Source organism: Hyla sarda, chromosome 8 (assembly GCF_029499605.1).
Source record: "Hyla sarda isolate aHylSar1 chromosome 8, aHylSar1.hap1, whole genome shotgun sequence".
In the NCBI taxonomy this organism is placed as follows: domain Eukaryota; kingdom Metazoa; phylum Chordata; class Amphibia; order Anura; family Hylidae; genus Hyla; species Hyla sarda.
The window spans coordinates 112,334,715-112,353,842 of NC_079196.1; the positions used below are offsets into that span (position 1 = coordinate 112,334,715).

Below are 19,128 nucleotides of genomic sequence, written 5' to 3' on the forward strand. Positions count from 1 at the left end.
ATGACGTGAGGGTCTCATGCCTATACACAAGGGTGCGTCATTGCTGTTGCTTGACCATGCATTGGTTTCTGTGGTCAGTGAATGATAAAAACAAAATTTACCATCCATTGATGGATGGGAAATCCGCCATGAGGCATTTGTTTTTAGAAACTGCTGCTCACAACCAATGTTGCAATGGAGTGTCTCCATCTGCTGGTGGTATTGGAAAGGCATTAGTGCTATGACAGGGTCTGAAGAAGAAGAAGAAGACGGAAAAAAATATATATAAAAAGAAAAAGAGAGAGAGAGAGAGAGAGACTGACTTAGTGAGCGAGTGAGTGAGAGAGTGAGAGTGAGTGAGAGTGAATGAGTGATTGAGTGAGTGAGTGAGTGAGAACAAATGAGTTAAAGCAAGTGAGTGAGAGAGATCGAATGAATGAAAGTCTGAATGACAGAAAGAAAAAAGGATGAAGAAAGAAGCATGAAGAAAAAAAAATGTATATGGAGTTGCTGACATGAGTGCAATCTACAAAGCCGTTGAGGCTGATCCTCATGGGAGGATTATTGCACCAGGACCCTTAGCACTTTTAAAATGCCGTTCAATGCCACTTCTAGGGCTAGATGTAAACTGCAGATGACCATGTTGTGGTAGTTACCATGGATACCCAAGTGATGAGTGAGCTAACACATAGGCCCAACAGATTCCAAGAAGGCCAGAATCACCAGCGGCACCACCATCGGTTGTCAGGTCACCCGGATTCAGCAAATACCAGAGTCCAAAATGATGCAGGTTTATACTGTTAATTTTCAGTTTATCGTTACAGTTGGTGTTATTACATGTCGGAAGGGACGCAGCTACAGCCAGTGGGGTAACTAGAGACAGGCAGGCAGCTATGTGCAACAAAGGTAGGCGTGTTGTTTTCATATGCAGATCTGAAATATTGTCTTATATGCAAGAGGAGGAGTGATGGGGGTTCAGGCAAAAGCCAGGCTATGGATTGCATTGCTAAATGCTCCATCAGAGTGCAATGGTCGCCTGTACTTTTTTTAAGTGATGATGTGGGTTTAGCCTGTGCTTTATGTATGTATGGGTGGCTGACTGCCACCCACCCAGAGAGTGTATGGGAGGCTGGTTGGCTGCCAGCCTTCCTTCCATTCCTATGAGTAATGTGAGTGCTCATGAAGGGGACATGGTTGGGTCCACCCCTTTCCCAGTTATCCCCTCTAGGCCTTTTGGCTTAGATCAAGTGTAAAAAAAGAAAGGATCTTGCGACAGATCGCATCCTGAGGCACGTTTTTTTTTGTGTGAATACTTGCACTTGGGTGACTTGTGAGCACATACTGATACATACGTTCCCTATCTGGGGACCATAAATTAAATGGATTTTTGAGAAAGGGAGCTGATTTGGAAGCTTGCTTCCGTTGCCCTATGCATTGACCCGATGTGGCAGTATCTTCGGGTAGTGAACAGTGCACCACCCCATTCCAGTGTTAAACAAGAAAGATTCTCATTTAATCCTCCGTGGGTGAGAATTTGAGTTTGAGAATTGGAGACCAAAATGATGAGTTGCACTGACTGGTTTATGAACGTCTATTCATTTAGCGTTTTAATGACCATGTTTGCACACTGATTGGTGTAAAAAAATAAAATAAAACTAAATAATAATAATCTAGCACACCTGTGCAGGTTTGACATGACATGACAGGTAGCTGTCTTGTGGGTGGTGCTGAATCCTGTTAAATGACGTGAGGGTCTCATGCCTATACACAAGGGTGTGTCATTGCTGTTGCTTGACCATGCATTGGTTTCTGTGGTCAGTGAATGATAAAAACAAAATTTACCATCCATTGATGGATGGGAAATCCGCCATGAGGCATTTGTTTTTAGAAACTGCTGCTCACAACCAATGTTGCAATGGAGTGTCTCCATCTGCTGGTGGTATTGGAAAGGCATTAGTGCTATGAGAGGGTCTGAAGAAGAAGAAGAAGAAGACGGAAAAAAATATATATAAAAAGAAAAAGAGAGAGAGAGAGACTGACTTAGTGAGCGAGTGAGTGAGAGAGTGAGAGTGAGTGAGAGTGAATGAGTGAGTGATTGAGTGAGTGAGTGAGTGAGAACAAATGAGTTAAAGCAAGTGAGTGAGAGAGATCGAATGAATGAAAGTCTGAATGACAGAAAGAAAAAAGGAGGAAGAAAGAAGCATGAAGAAAAAAAAATGTATATGGAGTTGCTGACATGAGTGCAATCTACAAAGCCGTTGAGGCTGATCCTCATGGGAGGATTATTGCACCAGGACCCTTAGCACTTTTAAAATGCCATTCAATGCCACTTCTAGGGCTAGATGTAAACTGCAGATGACCATGTTGTGGTAGTTACCATGGATACCCAAGTGATGTGTGAGCTAACACATAGGCCCAACAGATTCCAAGAAGGCCAGAATCACCAGCGGCACCACCATCGGTTGTCAGGTCACCCGGATTCAGCAAATACCAGAGTCCAAAATGATGCAGGTTTATACTGTTAATTTTCAGTTTATCGTTACAGTTGGTGTTATTCCATGTCGGAAGGGACGCAGCTACAGCCAGTGGGGTAACTAGAGACAGGCAGGCAGCTATGTGCAACAAAGGTAGGCGTGTTGTTTTCATATGCAGATCTGAAATATTGTCTTATATGCAAGAGGAGGAGTGATGGGGGTTCAGGCAAAAGCCAGGCTATGGATTGCATTGCTAAATGCTCCATCAGAGTGCAATGGTCGCCTGTCCTTTTTTTAAGTGATGATGTGGGTTTAGCCTGTGCTGTATGTATGTATGGGTGGCTGACTGCCACCCACCCAGAGAGTGTATGGGAGGCTGGTTGGCTTCCAGCCTTCCTTCCATTGCTATGAGTAATGTGAGTGTTCATGAAGGGGACATGGTTGGGTCCACCCCTTTCCCGGTTACCCCCTCTAGGCCTTTTGGCTTAGATCAAGTGTAAAAAAAAGAAAGGATCTTGCGACAGATCGCATCCTGAGGCACGTTTTTTTTTGTGTGAATACTTGCACTTGGGTGACTTGTGAGCACATACTGATACATACGTTCCCTATCTGGGGACCATAAATTAAATGTATTTTTGAGAAAGGGAGCTGATTTGGAAGCTTGCTTCTGTCGCCCTGTGCATTGACCCGATGTGGCAGTATCTTCGGGTAGTGAACAGTGCACCACCCCATTCCAGTGTTAAACAAGAAAGATTCTCATTTAATCCTCCGTGGGTGAGAATTTGAGTTTGAGAATTGGAGACCAAAATGATGAGTTGCACTGACTGGTTTATGAACGTCTATTCATTTAGCGTTTTAATGACCATGTTTGCACACTGATTGGTGTAAAAAAATAAAATAAAACTAAATAATAATAATCTAGCACACCTGTGCAGGTTTGACATGACATGACAGGTAGCTGTCTTGTGGGTGGTGCTGAATCCTGTTAAATGACGTGAGGGTCTCATGCCTATACACAAGGGTGTGTCATTGCTGTTGCTTGACCATGCATTGGTTTCTGTGGTCAGTGAATGATAAAAAAAAATTTACCATCCATTGATGGATGGGAAATCCGCCATGAGGCATTTGTTTTTAGAAACTGCTGCTCACAACCAATGTTGCAATGGAGTGTCTCCATCTGCTGGTGGTATTGGAAAGGCATTAGTGCTATGACAGGGTCTGAAGAAGAAGAAGAAGAAGAAGACGGAAAAAAATATATATAAAAAGAAAAAGAGAGAGAGAGAGAGAGACTTACTTAGTGAGCGAGTGAGTGAGAGAGTGAGAGTGAGTGAGAGTGAATGAGTGAGTGATTGAGTGATTGAGTGAGTGAGTGAGAACAAATGAGTTAAAGCAAGTGAGTGAGAGAGATCGAATGAATGAAAGTCTGAATGACAGAAAGAAAAAAGGATGAAGAAAGAAGCATGAAGAAAAAAAAATGTATATGGAGTTGCTGACATGAGTGCAATCTACAAAGCCGTTGAGGCTGATCCTCATGGGAGGATTATTGCACCAGGACCCTTAGCACTTTTAAAATGCCATTCAATGCCACTTCTAGGGCTAGATGTAAACTGCTGATGACCATGTTGTGGTAGTTACCATGGATACCCAAGTGATGTGTGAGCTAACACATAGGCCCAACAGATTCCAAGAAGGCCAGAATCACCAGCGGCACCACCATCGGTTGTCAGGTCACCCGGATTCAGCAAATACCAGAGTCCAAAATGATGCAGGTTTATACTGTTAATTTTCAGTTTATCGTTACAGTTGGTGTTATTCCATGTCGGAAGGGACGCAGCTACAGCCAGTGGGGTAACTAGAGACAGGCAGGCAGCTATGTGCAACAAAGGTAGGCGTGTTGTTTTCATATGCAGATCTGAAATATTGTCTTATATGCAAGAGGAGGAGTGATGGGGGTTCAGGCAAAAGCCAGGCTATGGATTGCATTGCTAAATGCTCCATCAGAGTGCAATGGTCGCCTGTCCTTTTTTTAAGTGATGATGTGGGTTTAGCCTGTGCTGTATGTATGTATGGGTGGCTGACTGCCACCCACCCAGAGAGTGTATGGGAGGCTGGTTGGCTGCCAGCCTTGGTGTAAAAAAATAAAATAAAACTAAATAATAATAATCTAGCACACCTGTGCAGGTTTGACATGACATGACAGGTAGCTGTCTTGTGGGTGGTGCTGAATCCTGTTAAATGACGTGAGGGTCTCATGCCTATACACAAGGGTGTGTCATTGCTGTTGCTTGACCATGCATTGGTTTCTGTGGTAAGTGAATGATAAAAACAAAATTTACCATCCATTGATGGATGGGAAATCCGCCATGAGGCATTTGTTTTTAGAAACTGCTGCTCACAACCAATGTTGCAATGGAGTGTCTCCATCTGCTGGTGGTATTGGAAAGGCATTAGTGCTATGAGAGGGTCTGAAGAAGAAGAAGAAGAAGACGGAAGAAAATATATATAAAAAGAAAAAGAGAGAGAGAGAGACTGACTTAGTGAGCGAGTGAGTGAGAGAGTGAGAGTGAGTGAGAGTGAATGAGTGAGTGATTGAGTGAGTGAGAACAAATGAGTTAAAGCAAGTGAGTGAGAGAGATCGAATGAATGAAAGTCTGAATGACAGAAAGAAAAAAGGATGAAGAAAGAAGCATGAAGAAAAAAAAATGTATATGGAGTTGCTGACATGAGTGCAATCTACAAAGCCGTTGAGGCTGATCCTCATGGGAGGATTATTGCACCAGGACCCTTAGCACTTTTAAAATGCCATTCAATGCCACTTCTAGGGCTAGATGTAAACTGCAGATGACCATGTTGTGGTAGTTACCATGGATACCCAAGTGATGTGTGAGCTAACACATAGGCCCAACAGATTCCAAGAAGGCCAGAATCACCAGCGGCACCACCATCGGTTGTCAGGTCACCTGGATTCAGCAAATACCAGAGTCCAAAATGATGCAGGTTTATACTGTTAATTTTCAGTTTATCGTTACAGTTGGTGTTATTCCATGTCGGAAGGGACGCAGCTACAGCCAGTGGGGTAACTAGAGACAGGCAGGCAGCTATGTGCAACAAAGGTAGGCGTGTTGTTTTCATATGCAGATCTGAAATATTGTCTTATATGCAAGAGGAGGAGTGATGGGGGTTCAGGCAAAAGCCAGGCTATGGATTGCATTGCTAAATGCTCCATCAGAGTGCAATGGTCGCCTGTCCTTTTTTTAAGTGATGATGTGGGTTTAGCCTGTGCTGTATGTATGTATGGGTGGCTGACTGCCACCCACCCAGAGAGTGTATGGGAGGCTGGTTGGCTGCCAGCCTTCCTTCCATTCCTATGAGTAATGTGAGTGCTCATGAAGGGGACATGGTTGGGTCCACCCCTTTCCCGGTTATCCCCTCTAGGCCTTTTGGCTTAGATCAAGTGTAAAAAAAAGAAAGGATCTTGCGACAGATCGCATCCTGAGGCACGTTTTTTTTTGTGTGAATACTTGCACTTGGGTGACTTGTGAGCACATACTGATACATACGTTCCCTATCTGGGGACCATAAATTAAATGGATTTTTGAGAAAGGGAGCTGATTTGGAAGCTTGCTTCTGTCGCCCTATGCATTGACCCGATGTGGCAGTATCTTCGGGTAGTGAACAGTGCACCACCCCATTCCAGTGTTAAACAAGAAAGATTCTCATTTAATCCTCCGTGGGTGAGAATTTGAGTTTGAGAATTGGAGACCAAAATGATGAGTTGCACTGACTGGTTTATGAACGTCTATTCATTTAGCGTTTTAATGACCATGTTTGCACACTGATTGGTGTAAAAAAATAAAATAAAACTAAATAATAATAATCTAGCACACCTGTGCAGGTTTGACATGACATGACAGGTAGCTGTCTTGTGGGTGGTGCTGAATCCTGTTAAATGACGTGAGGGTCTCATGCCTATACACAAGGGTGTGTCATTGCTGTTGCTTGACCATGCATTGGTTTCTGTGGTCAGTGAATGATAAAAACAAAATTTACCATCCATTGATGGATGGGAAATCCGCCATGAGGCATTTGTTTTTAGAAACTGCTGCTCACAACCAATGTTGCAATGGAGTGTCTCCATCTGCTGGTGGTATTGGAAAGGCATTAGTGCTATGACAGGGTCTGAAGAAGAAGAAGAAGAAGAAGACGGAAAAAAATATATATAAAAAGAAAAAGAGAGAGAGAGAGAGAGAGAGACTGACTTAGTGAGCGAGTGAGTGAGAGAGTGAGAGTGAGTGAGAGTGAATGAGTGAGTGATTGAGTGAGTGAGTGAGTGAGAACAAATGAGTTAAAGCAAGTGAGTGAGAGAGATCGAATGAATGAAAGTCTGAATGACAGAAAGAAAAAAGGATGAAGAAAGAAGCATGAAGAAAAAAAAATGTATATGGAGTTGCTGACATGAGTGCAATCTACAAAGCCGTTGAGGCTGATCCTCATGGGAGGATTATTGCACCAGGACCCTTAGCACTTTTAAAATGCCATTCAATGCCACTTCTAGGGCTAGATGTAAACTGCAGATGACCATGTTGTGGTAGTTACCATGGATACCCAAGTGATGTGTGAGCTAACACATAGGCCCAACAGATTCCAAGAAGGCCAGAATCACCAGCGGCACCACCATCGGTTGTCAGGTCACCCGGATTCAGCAAATACCAGAGTCCAAAATGATGCAGGTTTATACTGTTAATTTTCAGTTTATCGTTACAGTTGGTGTTATTCCATGTCGGAAGGGACGCAGCTACAGCCAGTGGGGTAACTAGAGACAGGCAGGCAGCTATGTGCAACAAAGGTAGGCGTGTTGTTTTCATATGCAGATCTGAAATATTGTCTTATATGCAAGAGGAGGAGTGATGGGGGTTCAGGCAAAAGCCAGGCTATGGATTGCATTGCTAAATGCTCCATCAGAGTGCAATGGTCGCCTGTCCTTTTTTTAAGTGATGATGTGGGTTTAGCCTGTGCTGAATGTATGTATGGGTGGCTGACTGCCACCCACCCAGAGAGTGTATGGGAGGCTGGTTGGCTGCCAGCCTTCCTTCCATTGCTATGAGTAATGTGAGTGTTCATGAAGGGGACATGGTTGGGTCCACCCCTTTCCCGGTTACCCCCTCTAGGCCTTTTGGCTTAGATCAAGTGTAAAAAAAAGAAAGGATCTTGCGACAGATCGCATCCTGAGGCACGTTTTTTTTTGTGTGAATACTTGCACTTGGGTGACTTGTGAGCACATACTGATACATACGTTCCCTATCTGGGGACCATAAATTAAATGTATTTTTGAGAAAGGGAGCTGATTTGGAAGCTTGCTTCTGTCGCCCTGTGCATTGACCCGATGTGGCAGTATCTTCGGGTAGTGAACAGTGCACCACCCCATTCCAGTGTTAAACAAGAAAGATTCTCATTTAATCCTCCGTGGGTGAGAATTTGAGTTTGAGAATTGGAGACCAAAATGATGAGTTGCACTGACTGGTTTATGAACGTCTATTCATTTAGCGTTTTAATGACCATGTTTGCACACTGATTGGTGTAAAAAAATAAAATAAAACTAAATAATAATAATCTAGCACACCTGTGCAGGTTTGACATGACATGACAGGTAGCTGTCTTGTGGGTGGTGCTGAATCCTGTTAAATGACGTGAGGGTCTCATGCCTATACACAAGGGTGTGTCATTGCTGTTGCTTGACCATGCATTGGTTTCTGTGGTCAGTGAATGATAAAAACAAAATTTACCATCCATTGATGGATGGGAAATCCGCCATGAGGCATTTGTTTTTAGAAACTGCTGCTCACAACCAATGTTGCAATGGAGTGTCTCCATCTGCTGGTGGTATTGGAAAGGCATTAGTGCTATGACAGGGTCTGAAGAAGAAGAAGAAGAAGAAGACGGAAAAAAATATATATAAAAAGAAAAAGAGAGAGAGAGAGAGAGAGACTGACTTAGTGAGCGAGTGAGTGAGAGAGTGAGAGTGAGTGAGAGTGAATGAGTGAGTGATTGAGTGAGTGAGTGAGTGAGAACAAATGAGTTAAAGCAAGTGAGTGAGAGAGATCGAATGAATGAAAGTCTGAATGACAGAAAGAAAAAAGGATGAAGAAAGAAGCATGAAGAAAAAAAAATGTATATGGAGTTGCTGACATGAGTGCAATCTACAAAGCCGTTGAGGCTGATCCTCATGGGAGGATTATTGCACCAGGACCCTTAGCACTTTTAAAATGCCATTCAATGCCACTTCTAGGGCTAGATGTAAACTGCAGATGACCATGTTGTGGTAGTTACCATGGATACCCAAGTGATGTGTGAGCTAACACATAGGCCCAACAGATTCCAAGAAGGCCAGAATCACCAGCGGCACCACCATCGGTTGTCAGGTCACCCGGATTCAGCAAATACCAGAGTCCAAAATGATGCAGGTTTATACTGTTAATTTTCAGTTTATCGTTACAGTTGGTGTTATTCCATGTCGGAAGGGACGCAGCTACAGCCAGTGGGGTAACTAGAGACAGGCAGGCAGCTATGTGCAACAAAGGTAGGCGTGTTGTTTTCATATGCAGATCTGAAATATTGTCTTATATGCAAGAGGAGGAGTGATGGGGGTTCAGGCAAAAGCCAGGCTATGGATTGCATTGCTAAATGCTCCATCAGAGTGCAATGGTCGCCTGTCCTTTTTTTAAGTGATGATGTGGGTTTAGCCTGTGCTGAATGTATGTATGGGTGGCTGACTGCCACCCACCCAGAGAGTGTATGGGAGGCTGGTTGGCTGCCAGCCTTCCTTCCATTGCTATGAGTAATGTGAGTGTTCATGAAGGGGACATGGTTGGGTCCACCCCTTTCCCGGTTACCCCCTCTAGGCCTTTTGGCTTAGATCAAGTGTAAAAAAAAGAAAGGATCTTGCGACAGATCGCATCCTGAGGCACGTTTTTTTTTGTGTGAATACTTGCACTTGGGTGACTTGTGAGCACATACTGATACATACGTTCCCTATCTGGGGACCATAAATTAAATGTATTTTTGAGAAAGGGAGCTGATTTGGAAGCTTGCTTCTGTCGCCCTGTGCATTGACCCGATGTGGCAGTATCTTCGGGTAGTGAACAGTGCACCACCCCATTCCAGTGTTAAACAAGAAAGATTCTCATTTAATCCTCCGTGGGTGAGAATTTGAGTTTGAGAATTGGAGACCAAAATGATGAGTTGCACTGACTGGTTTATGAACGTCTATTCATTTAGCGTTTTAATGACCATGTTTGCACACTGATTGGTGTAAAAAAATAAAATAAAACTAAATAATAATAATCTAGCACACCTGTGCAGGTTTGACATGACATGACAGGTAGCTGTCTTGTGGGTGGTGCTGAATCCTGTTAAATGACGTGAGGGTCTCATGCCTATACACAAGGGTGTGTCATTGCTGTTGCTTGACCATGCATTGGTTTCTGTGGTCAGTGAATGATAAAAAAAAAATTACCATCCATTGATGGATGGGAAATCCGCCATGAGGCATTTGTTTTTAGAAACTGCTGCTCACAACCAATGTTGCAATGGAGTGTCTCCATCTGCTGGTGGTATTGGAAAGGCATTAGTGCTATGACAGGGTCTGAAGAAGAAGAAGAAGAAGAAGAAGACGGAAAAAAATATATATAAAAAGAAAAAGAGAGAGAGAGAGAGAGAGAGACTTACTTAGTGAGCGAGTGAGTGAGAGAGTGAGAGTGAGTGAGAGTGAATGAGTGAGTGAGTGATTGAGTGAGTGAGTGAGAACAAATGAGTTAAAGCAAGTGAGTGAGAGAGATCGAATGAATGAAAGTCTGAATGACAGAAAGAAAAATGGATGAAGAAAGAAGCATGAAGAATAAAAAATGTATATGGAGTTGCTGACATAAGTGCAATCTACAAAGCCGTTGAGGCTGATCCTCATGGGAGGATTATTGCACCAGGACCCTTAGCACTTTTAAAATGCCATTCAATGCCACTTCTAGGGCTAGATGTAAACTGCAGATGACCATGTTGTGGTAGTTACCATGGATACCCAAGTGATGTGTGAGCTAACACATAGGCCCAACAGATTCCAAGAAGGCCAGAATCACCAGCGGCACCACCATCGGTTGTCAGGTCACCCGGATTCAGCAAATACCAGAGTCCAAAATGATGCAGGTTTATACTGTTAATTTTCAGTTTATCGTTACAGTTGGTGTTATTCCATGTCGGAAGGGACGCAGCTACAGCCAGTGGGGTAACTAGAGACAGGCAGGCAGCTATGTGCAACAAAGGTAGGCGTGTTGTTTTCATATGCAGATCTGAAATATTGTCTTATATGCAAGAGGAGGAGTGATGGGGGTTCAGGCAAAAGCCAGGCTATGGATTGCATTGCTAAATGCTCCATCAGAGTGCAATGGTCGCCTGTCCTTTTTTTAAGTGATGATGTGGGTTTAGCCTGTGCTGTATGTATGTATGGGTGGCTGACTGCCACCCACCCAGAGAGTGTATGGGAGGCTGGTTGGCTGCCAGCCTTCCTTCCATTCCTATGAGTAATGTGAGTGCTCATGAAGGGGACATGGTTGGGTCCACCCCTTTCCCGGTTATCCCCTCTAGGCCTTTTGGCTTAGATCAAGTGTAAAAAAAGAAAGGATCTTGCGACAGATCGCATCCTGAGGCACGTTTTTTTTTTTGTGTTAATACTTGCACTTGGGTGACTTGTGAGCACATACTGATACATACGTTCCCTATCTGGGGACCATAAGTTAAATGTATTTTTGAGAAAGGGAGCTGATTTGGAAGCTTGCTTCTGTCGCCCTATGCATTGACCCGATGTGGCAGTATCTTCGGGTAGTGAACAGTGCACCACCCCATTCCAGTGTTAAACAAGAAAGATTCTCATTTAATCCTCCGTGGGTGAGAATTTGAGTTTGAGAATTGGAGACCAAAATGATGAGTTGCACTGACTGGTTTATGAACGTCTATTCATTTAGCGTTTTAATGACCATGTTTGCACACTGATTGGTGTAAAAAAATAAAATAAAACTAAATAATAATAATCTAGCACACCTGTGCAGGTTTGACATGACATGACAGGTAGCTGTCTTGTGGGTGGTGCTGAATCCTGTTAAATGACGTGAGGGTCTCATGCCTATACACAAGGGTGTGTCATTGCTGTTGCTTGACCATGCATTGGTTTCTGTGGTCAGTGAATGATAAAAACTAAATTTACCATCCATTGATGGATGGGAAATCCGCCATGAGGCATTTGTTTTTAGAAACTGCTGCTCACAACCAATGTTGCAATGGAGTGTCTCCATCTGCTGGTGGTATTGGAAAGGCATTAGTGCTATGACAGGGTCTGAAGAAGAAGAAGAAAAAGAAGAAGACGGAAAAAAATATATATAAAAAGAAAAAGAGAGAGAGAGAGAGAGACTGACTTAGTGAGCGAGTGAGTGAGAGAGTGAGAGAGTGAGAGAGTGAGAGTGAGTGAGAGTGAATGAGTGAGTGAGTGATTGAGTGAGTGAGTGAGAACAAATGAGTTAAAGCAAGTGAGTGAGAGAGATCGAATGAATGAAAGTCTGAATGACAGAAAGAAAAAAGGATGAAGAAAGAAGCATGAAGAATAAAAAATGTATATGGAGTTGCTGACATGAGTGCAATCTACAAAGCCGTTGAGGCTGATCCTCATGGGAGGATTATTGCACCAGGACCCATAGCACTTTTAAAATGCCATTCAATGCCACTTCTAGGGCTAGATGTAAACTGCAGATGACCATGTTGTGGTAGTTACCATGGATACCCAAGTGATGTGTGAGCTAACACATAGGCCCAACAGATTCCAAGAAGGCCAGAATCACCAGCGGCACCACCATCGGTTGTCAGGTCACCCGGATTCAGCAAATACCAGAGTCAAAAATGATGCAGGTTTATACTGTTAATTTTCAGTTTATCGTTACAGTTGGTGTTATTCCATGTCGGAAGGGACGCAGCTACAGCCAGTGGGGTAACTAGAGACAGGCAGGCAGCTATGTGCAACAAAGGTAGGCGTGTTGTTTTCATATGCAGATCTGAAATATTGTCTTATATGCAAGAGGAGGAGTGATGGGGGTTCAGGCAAAAGCCAGGCTATGGATTGCATTGCTAAATGCTCCATCAGAGTGCAATGGTCGCCTGTCCTTTTTTTAAGTGATGATGTGGGTTTAGCCTGTGCTGTATGTATGTATGGGTGGCTGACTGCCACCCACCCAGAGAGTGTATGGGAGGCTGGTTGGCTGCCAGCCTTCCTTCCATTCCTATGAGTAATGTGAGTGCTCATGAAGGGGACATGGTTGGGTCCACCCCTTTCCCGGTTATCCCCTCTAGGCCTTTTGGCTTAGATCAAGTGTAAAAAAAGAAAGGATCTTGCGACAGATCGCATCCTGAGGCACGTTTTTTTTTGTGTGAATACTTGCACTTGGGTGACTTGTGAGCACATACTGATACATACGTTCCCTATCTGGGGACCATAAATTAAATGGATTTTTGAGAAAGGGAGCTGATTTGGAAGCTTGCTTCTGTCGCCCTATGCATTGACCTGATGTGGCAGTATCTTCGGGTAGTGAACAGTGCACCACCCCATTCCAGTGTTAAACAAGAAAGATTCTCATTTAATCCTCCGTGGGTGAGAATTTGAGTTTGAGAATTGGAGACCAAAATGATGAGTTGCACTGACTGGTTTATGAACGTCTATTCATTTAGCGTTTTAATGACCATGTTTGCACACTGATTGGTGTAAAAAAATAAAATAAAACTAAATAATAATAATCTAGCACACCTGTGCAGGTTTGACATGACATGACAGGTAGCTGTCTTGTGGGTGGTGCTGAATCCTGTTAAATGACGTGAGGGTCTCATGCCTATACACAAGGGTGTGTCATTGCTGTTGCTTGACCATGCATTGGTTTCTGTGGTCAGTGAATGATAAAAACAAAATTTACCATCCATTGATGGATGGGAAATCCGCCATGAGGCATTTGTTTTTAGAAACTGCTGCTCACAACCAATGTTGCAATGGAGTGTCTCCATCTGCTGGTGGTATTGGAAAGGCATTAGTGCTATGACAGGGTCTGAAGAAGAAGAAGACGGAAAAAAATATATATAAAAAGAAAAAGAGAGAGAGAGAGAGAGAGAGACTGACTTAGTGAGCGAGTGAGTGAGAGAGTGAGAGTGAGTGAGACTGAATGAGTGAGTGAGTGATTGAGTGAGTGAGTGAGTGAGAACAAATGAGTTAAAGCAAGTGAGTGAGAGAGATCGAATGAATGAAAGTCTGAATGACAGAAAGAAAAAAGGATGAAGAAAGAAGCATGAAGAAAAAAAAATGTATATGGAGTTGCTGACATGAGTGCAATCTACAAAGCCGTTGAGGCTGATCCTCATGGGAGGATTATTGCACCAGGACCCTTAGCACTTTTAAAATGCCATTCAATGCCACTTCTAGGGCTAGATGTAAACTGCAGATGACCATGTTGTGGTAGTTACCATGGATACCCAAGTGATGTGTGAGCCAACACATAGGCCCAACAGATTCCAAGAAGGCCAGAATCACCAGCGGCACCACCATCGGTTGTCAGGTCACCCGGATTCAGCAAATACCAGAGTCCAAAATGATGCAGGTTTATACTGTTAATTTTCAGTTTATCGTTACAGTTGGTGTTATTCCATGTCGGAAGGGACGCAGCTACAGCCAGTGGGGTAACTAGAGACAGGCAGGCAGCTATGTGCAACAAAGGTAGGCGTGTTGTTTTCATATGCAGATCTGAAATATTGTCTTATATGCAAGAGGAGGAGTGATGGGGGTTCAGGCAAAAGCCAGGCTATGGATTGCATTGCTAAATGCTCCATCAGAGTGCAATGGTCGCCTGTCCTTTTTTTAAGTGATGATGTGGGTTTAGCCTGTGCTGTATGTATGTATGGGTGGCTGACTGCCACCCACCCAGAGAGTGTATGGGAGGCTGGTTGGCTGCCAGCCTTCCTTCCATTCCTATGAGTAATGTGAGTGCTCATGAAGGGGACATGGTTGGGTCCACCCCTTTCCCGGTTATCCCCTCTAGGCCTTTTGGCTTAGATCAAGTGTAAAAAAAAGAAAGGATCTTGCAACAGATCGCATCCTGAGGCACGTTTTTTTTTTTTGTGTGAATACTTGCACTTGGGTGACTTGTGAGCACATACTGATACATACGTTCCCTATCTGGGGACCATAAATTAAATGGATTTTTGAGAAAGGGAGCTGATTTGGAAGCTTGCTTCTGTCGCCCTATGCATTGACCTGATGTGGCAGTATCTTCGGGTAGTGAACAGTGCACCACCCCATTCCAGTGTTAAACAAGAAAGATTCTCATTTAATCCTCCGTGGGTGAGAATTTGAGTTTGAGAATTGGAGACCAAAATGATGAGTTGCACTGACTGGTTTATGAACGTCTATTCATTTAGCGTTTTAATGACCATGTTTGCACACTGATTGGTGTAAAAAATAAAATAAAACTAAATAATAATAATCTAGCACACCTGTGCAGGTTTGACATGACATGACAGGTAGCTGTCTTGTGGGTGGTGCTGAATCCTGTTAAATGACGTGAGGGTCTCATGCCTATACACAAGGGTGTGTCATTGCTGTTGCTTGACCATGCATTGGTTTCTGTGGTCAGTGAATGATAAAAACAAAATTTACCATCCATTGATGGATGGGAAATCCGCCATGAGGCATTTGTTTTTAGAAACTGCTGCTAACAACCAATGTTGCAATGGAGTGTCTCCATCTGCTGGTGGTATTGGAAAGGCATTAGTGCTATGACAGGGTCTGAAGAAGAAGACGGAAAAAAATATATATAAAAAGAAAAAGAGAGAGAGAGAGAGAGAGACTGACTTAGTGAGCGAGTGAGTGAGAGAGTGAGAGTGAGTGAGACTGAATGAGTGAGTGAGTGATTGAGTGAGTGAGTGAGTGAGAACAAATGAGTTAAAGCAAGTGAGTGAGAGAGATCGAATGAATGAAAGTCTGAATGACAGAAAGAAAAAAGGATGAAGAAAGAAGCATGAAGAAAAAAAAATGTATATGGAGTTGCTGACATAAGTGCAATCTACAAAGCCGTTGAGGCTGATCCTCATGGGAGGATTATTGCACCAGGACCCTTAGCACTTTTAAAATGCCATTCAATGCCACTTCTAGGGCTAGATGTAAACTGCAGATGACCATGTTGTGGTAGTTACCATGGATACCCAAGTGATGTATGAGTTAACACATAGGCCCAACAGATTCCAAGAAGGCCAGAATCACCAGCGGCACCACCATCGGTTGTCAGGTCACCCGGATTCAGCAAATACCAGAGTCCAAAATGATGCAGGTTTATACTGTTAATTTTCAGTTTATCGTTACAGTTGGTGTTATTCCATGTCGGAAGGGACGCAGCTACAGCCAGTGGGGTAACTAGAGACAGGCAGGCAGCTATGTGCAACAAAGGTAGGCGTGTTGTTTTCATATGCAGATCTGAAATATTGTCTTATATGCAAGAGGAGGAGTGATGGGGGTTCAGGCAAAAGCCAGGCTATGGATTGCATTGCTAAATGCTCCATCAGAGTGCAATGGTCGCCTGTCCTTTTTTTAAGTGATGATGTGGGTTTAGCCTGTGCTGTATGTATGTATGGGTGGCTGACTGCCACCCACCCAGAGAGTGTATGGGAGGCTGGTTGGCTGCCAGCCTTCCTTCCATTCCTATGAGTAATGTGAGTGCTCATGAAGGGGACATGGTTGGGTCCACCCCTTTCCCGGTTATCCCCTCTAGGCCTTTTGGCTTAGATCAAGTGTAAAAAAAGAAAGGATCTTGCGACAGATCGCATCCTGAGGCACGTTTTTTTTTTGTGTGAATACTTGCACTTGGGTGACTTGTGAGCACATACTGATACATACGTTCCCTATCTGGGGACCATAAGTTAAATGTATTTTTGAGAAAGGGAGCTGATTTGGAAGCTTGCTTCTGTCGCCCTATGCATTGACCCGATGTGGCAGTATCTTCGGGTAGTGAACAGTGCACCACCCCATTCCAGTGTTAAACAAGAAAGATTCTCATTTAATCCTCCATGGGTGAGAATTTGAGTTTGAGAATTGGAGACCAAAATGATGAGTTGCACTGACTGGTTTATGAACGTCTATTCATTTAGCGTTTTAATGACCATGTTTGCACACTGATTGGTGTAAAAAAATAAAATAAAACTAAATAATAATAATCTAGCACACCTGTGCAGGTTTGACATGACATGACAGGTAGCTGTCTTGTGGGTGGTGCTGAATCCTGTTAAATGACGTGAGGGTCTCATGCCTATACACAAGGGTGTGTCATTGCTGTTGCTTGACCATGCATTGGTTTCTGTGGTCAGTGAATGATAAAAACTAAATTTACCATCCATTGATGGATGGGAAATCCGCCATGAGGCATTTGTTTTTAGAAACTGCTGCTCACAACCAATGTTGCAATGGAGTGTCTCCATCTGCTGGTGGTATTGGAAAGGCATTAGTGCTATGACAGGGTCTGAAGAAGAAGAAGAAGACGGAAAAAATATATATAAAAAGAAAAAGAGAGAGAGAGAGACTGACTTAGTGAGCGAGTGAGTGAGAGAGTGAGAGTGAGTGAGAGTGAATGAGTGAGTGAGTGATTGAGTGAGTGAGTGAGTGAGTGAGAACAAATGAGTTAAAGCAAGTGAGTGAGTGAGAGAGATCGAATGAATGAAAGTCTGAATGACAGAAATAAAAAAGGATGAAGAAAGAAGCATGAAGAAAAAAAAATGTATATGGAGTTGCTGACATGAGTGCAATCTACAAAGCCGTTGAGGCTGATCCTCATGGGAGGATTATTGCACCAGGACCCTTAGCACTTTTAAAATGCCATTCAATGCCACTTCTAGGGCTAGATGTAAACTGCAGATGACCATGTTGTGGTAGTTACCATGGATACCCAAGTGATGTGTGAGCTAACACATAGGCCCAACAGATTCCAAGAAGGCCAGAATCACCAGCGGCACCACCATCGGTTGTCAGGTCACCCGGATTCAGCAAATACCAGAGTCCAAAATGATGCAGGTTTATACTGTTAATTTTCAGTTTATCGTTACAGTTGGTGTTATTCCATGTCGGAAGGGACGCAGCTACAGCCAGTGGGGTAACTAGAGACAGGCAGGCAGCTATGTGCAACAAAGGTAGGCGTGTTGTTTTCATATGCAGATCTGAAATATTGTCTTATATGCAAGAGGAGGAGTGATGGGGGTTCAGGCAAAAGCCAGGCTATGCATTGCATTGCTAAATGCTCCATCAAAGTGCAATGGTCGCCTGTCCTTTTTTTAAGTGATGATGTGGGTTTAGCCTGTGCTGTATGTATGTATGGGTGGCTGACTGCCACCCACCCAGAGAGTGTATGGGAGGCTGGTTGGCTGCCAGCCTTCCTTCCATTCCTATGAGTAATGTGAGTGCTCATGAAGGGGACATGGTTGGGTCCACCCCTTTCCCGGTTATCCCCTCTAGGCCTTTTGGCTTAGATCAAGTGTAAAAAAAGAAAGGATCTTGCGACAGATCGCATCCTGAGGCACGTTTTTTTTTTTGTGTGAATACTTGCACTTGGGTGACTTGTGAGCACATACTGATACATACGTTCCCTATCTGGGGACCATAAATTAAATGGAATTTTGAGAAAGGGAGCTGATTTGGAAGCTTGCTTCTGTCGCCCTATGCATTGACCCGATGTGGCAGTATCTTCGGGTAGTGAACAGTGCACCACCCCATTCCAGTGTTAAACAAGAAAGATTCTCATTTAATCCTCCGTGGGTGAGAATTTGAGTTTGAGAATTGGAGACCAAAATGATGAGTTGCACTGACTGGTTTATGAACGTCTATTCATTTAGCGTTTTAATGACCATGTTTGCACACTGATTGGTGTAAAAAAATAAAAATAAAACTAAATAATAATAATCTAGCACACCTGTGCAGGTTTGACATGACATGACAGGTAGCTGTCTTGTGGGTGGTGCTGAATCCTGTTAAATGACGTGAGGGTCTCATGCCTATACACAAGGGTGTGTCATTGCTGTTGCTTGACCATGCATTGGTTTCTGTGGTCAGTGAATGATAAAAACAAAATTTACCATCCATTGATGGATGGGAAATCTGCCATGAGGCATTTGTTTTTAGAAACTGCTGCTCACAACCAATGTTGCAATGGAGTGTCTCCATCTGCTGGTGGTATTGGAAAGGCATTAGTGCTATGACAGGGTCTGAAGAAGAAGAAGAAGAAGAAGAAGACGGAAAAAAATATATATAAAAAGAAAAAGAGAGAGAGAGAGACTGACTTAGTGAGAGAGTGAGAGTGAGTGAGAGTGAATGAGTGAGTGGGTGATTGAGTGAGTGAGTGAGTGAGTGAGAACAAATGAGTTAAAGCAAGTGAGTGAGAGAGATCGAATGAATGAAAGTCTGAATGACAGAAAGAAAAAAGGATGAAGAAAGAAGCATGAAGAAAAAAAAATGTATATGGAGTTGCTGACATGAGTGCAATCTACAAAGCCGTTGAGGCTGATCCTCATGGGAGGATTATTGCACCAGGACCCTTAGCACTTTTAAAATGCCATTCAATGCCATTTC

The 19,128-nt window shown here is 43.3% G+C and overlaps 10 pseudogenes; all 10 read left to right on the forward strand.

Moving 5' to 3' along the window:
* Window positions 1-1,196: 1,196 nt before the first annotated feature.
* LOC130288777 (U2 spliceosomal RNA) lies at window positions 1,197-1,460 on the forward strand (annotated as a pseudogene).
* A 1,457-nt stretch (window positions 1,461-2,917) lies between these two features.
* LOC130289516 (U2 spliceosomal RNA) lies at window positions 2,918-3,182 on the forward strand (annotated as a pseudogene).
* Window positions 3,183-5,877: 2,695 nt separating this feature from the next.
* Window positions 5,878-6,142, forward strand: LOC130288547 (U2 spliceosomal RNA; annotated as a pseudogene).
* Window positions 6,143-7,610: 1,468 nt separating this feature from the next.
* LOC130289518 (U2 spliceosomal RNA) lies at window positions 7,611-7,875 on the forward strand (annotated as a pseudogene).
* A 1,466-nt stretch (window positions 7,876-9,341) lies between these two features.
* On the forward strand, window positions 9,342-9,606 carry LOC130289519 (U2 spliceosomal RNA; annotated as a pseudogene).
* Window positions 9,607-11,076: 1,470 nt separating this feature from the next.
* LOC130288706 (U2 spliceosomal RNA) lies at window positions 11,077-11,342 on the forward strand (annotated as a pseudogene).
* A 1,483-nt stretch (window positions 11,343-12,825) lies between these two features.
* LOC130289261 (U2 spliceosomal RNA) lies at window positions 12,826-13,089 on the forward strand (annotated as a pseudogene).
* A 1,463-nt stretch (window positions 13,090-14,552) lies between these two features.
* On the forward strand, window positions 14,553-14,820 carry LOC130289413 (U2 spliceosomal RNA; annotated as a pseudogene).
* Window positions 14,821-16,277: 1,457 nt separating this feature from the next.
* LOC130288656 (U2 spliceosomal RNA) lies at window positions 16,278-16,542 on the forward strand (annotated as a pseudogene).
* A 1,465-nt stretch (window positions 16,543-18,007) lies between these two features.
* On the forward strand, window positions 18,008-18,273 carry LOC130289454 (U2 spliceosomal RNA; annotated as a pseudogene).
* Window positions 18,274-19,128: the final 855 nt, after the last annotated feature.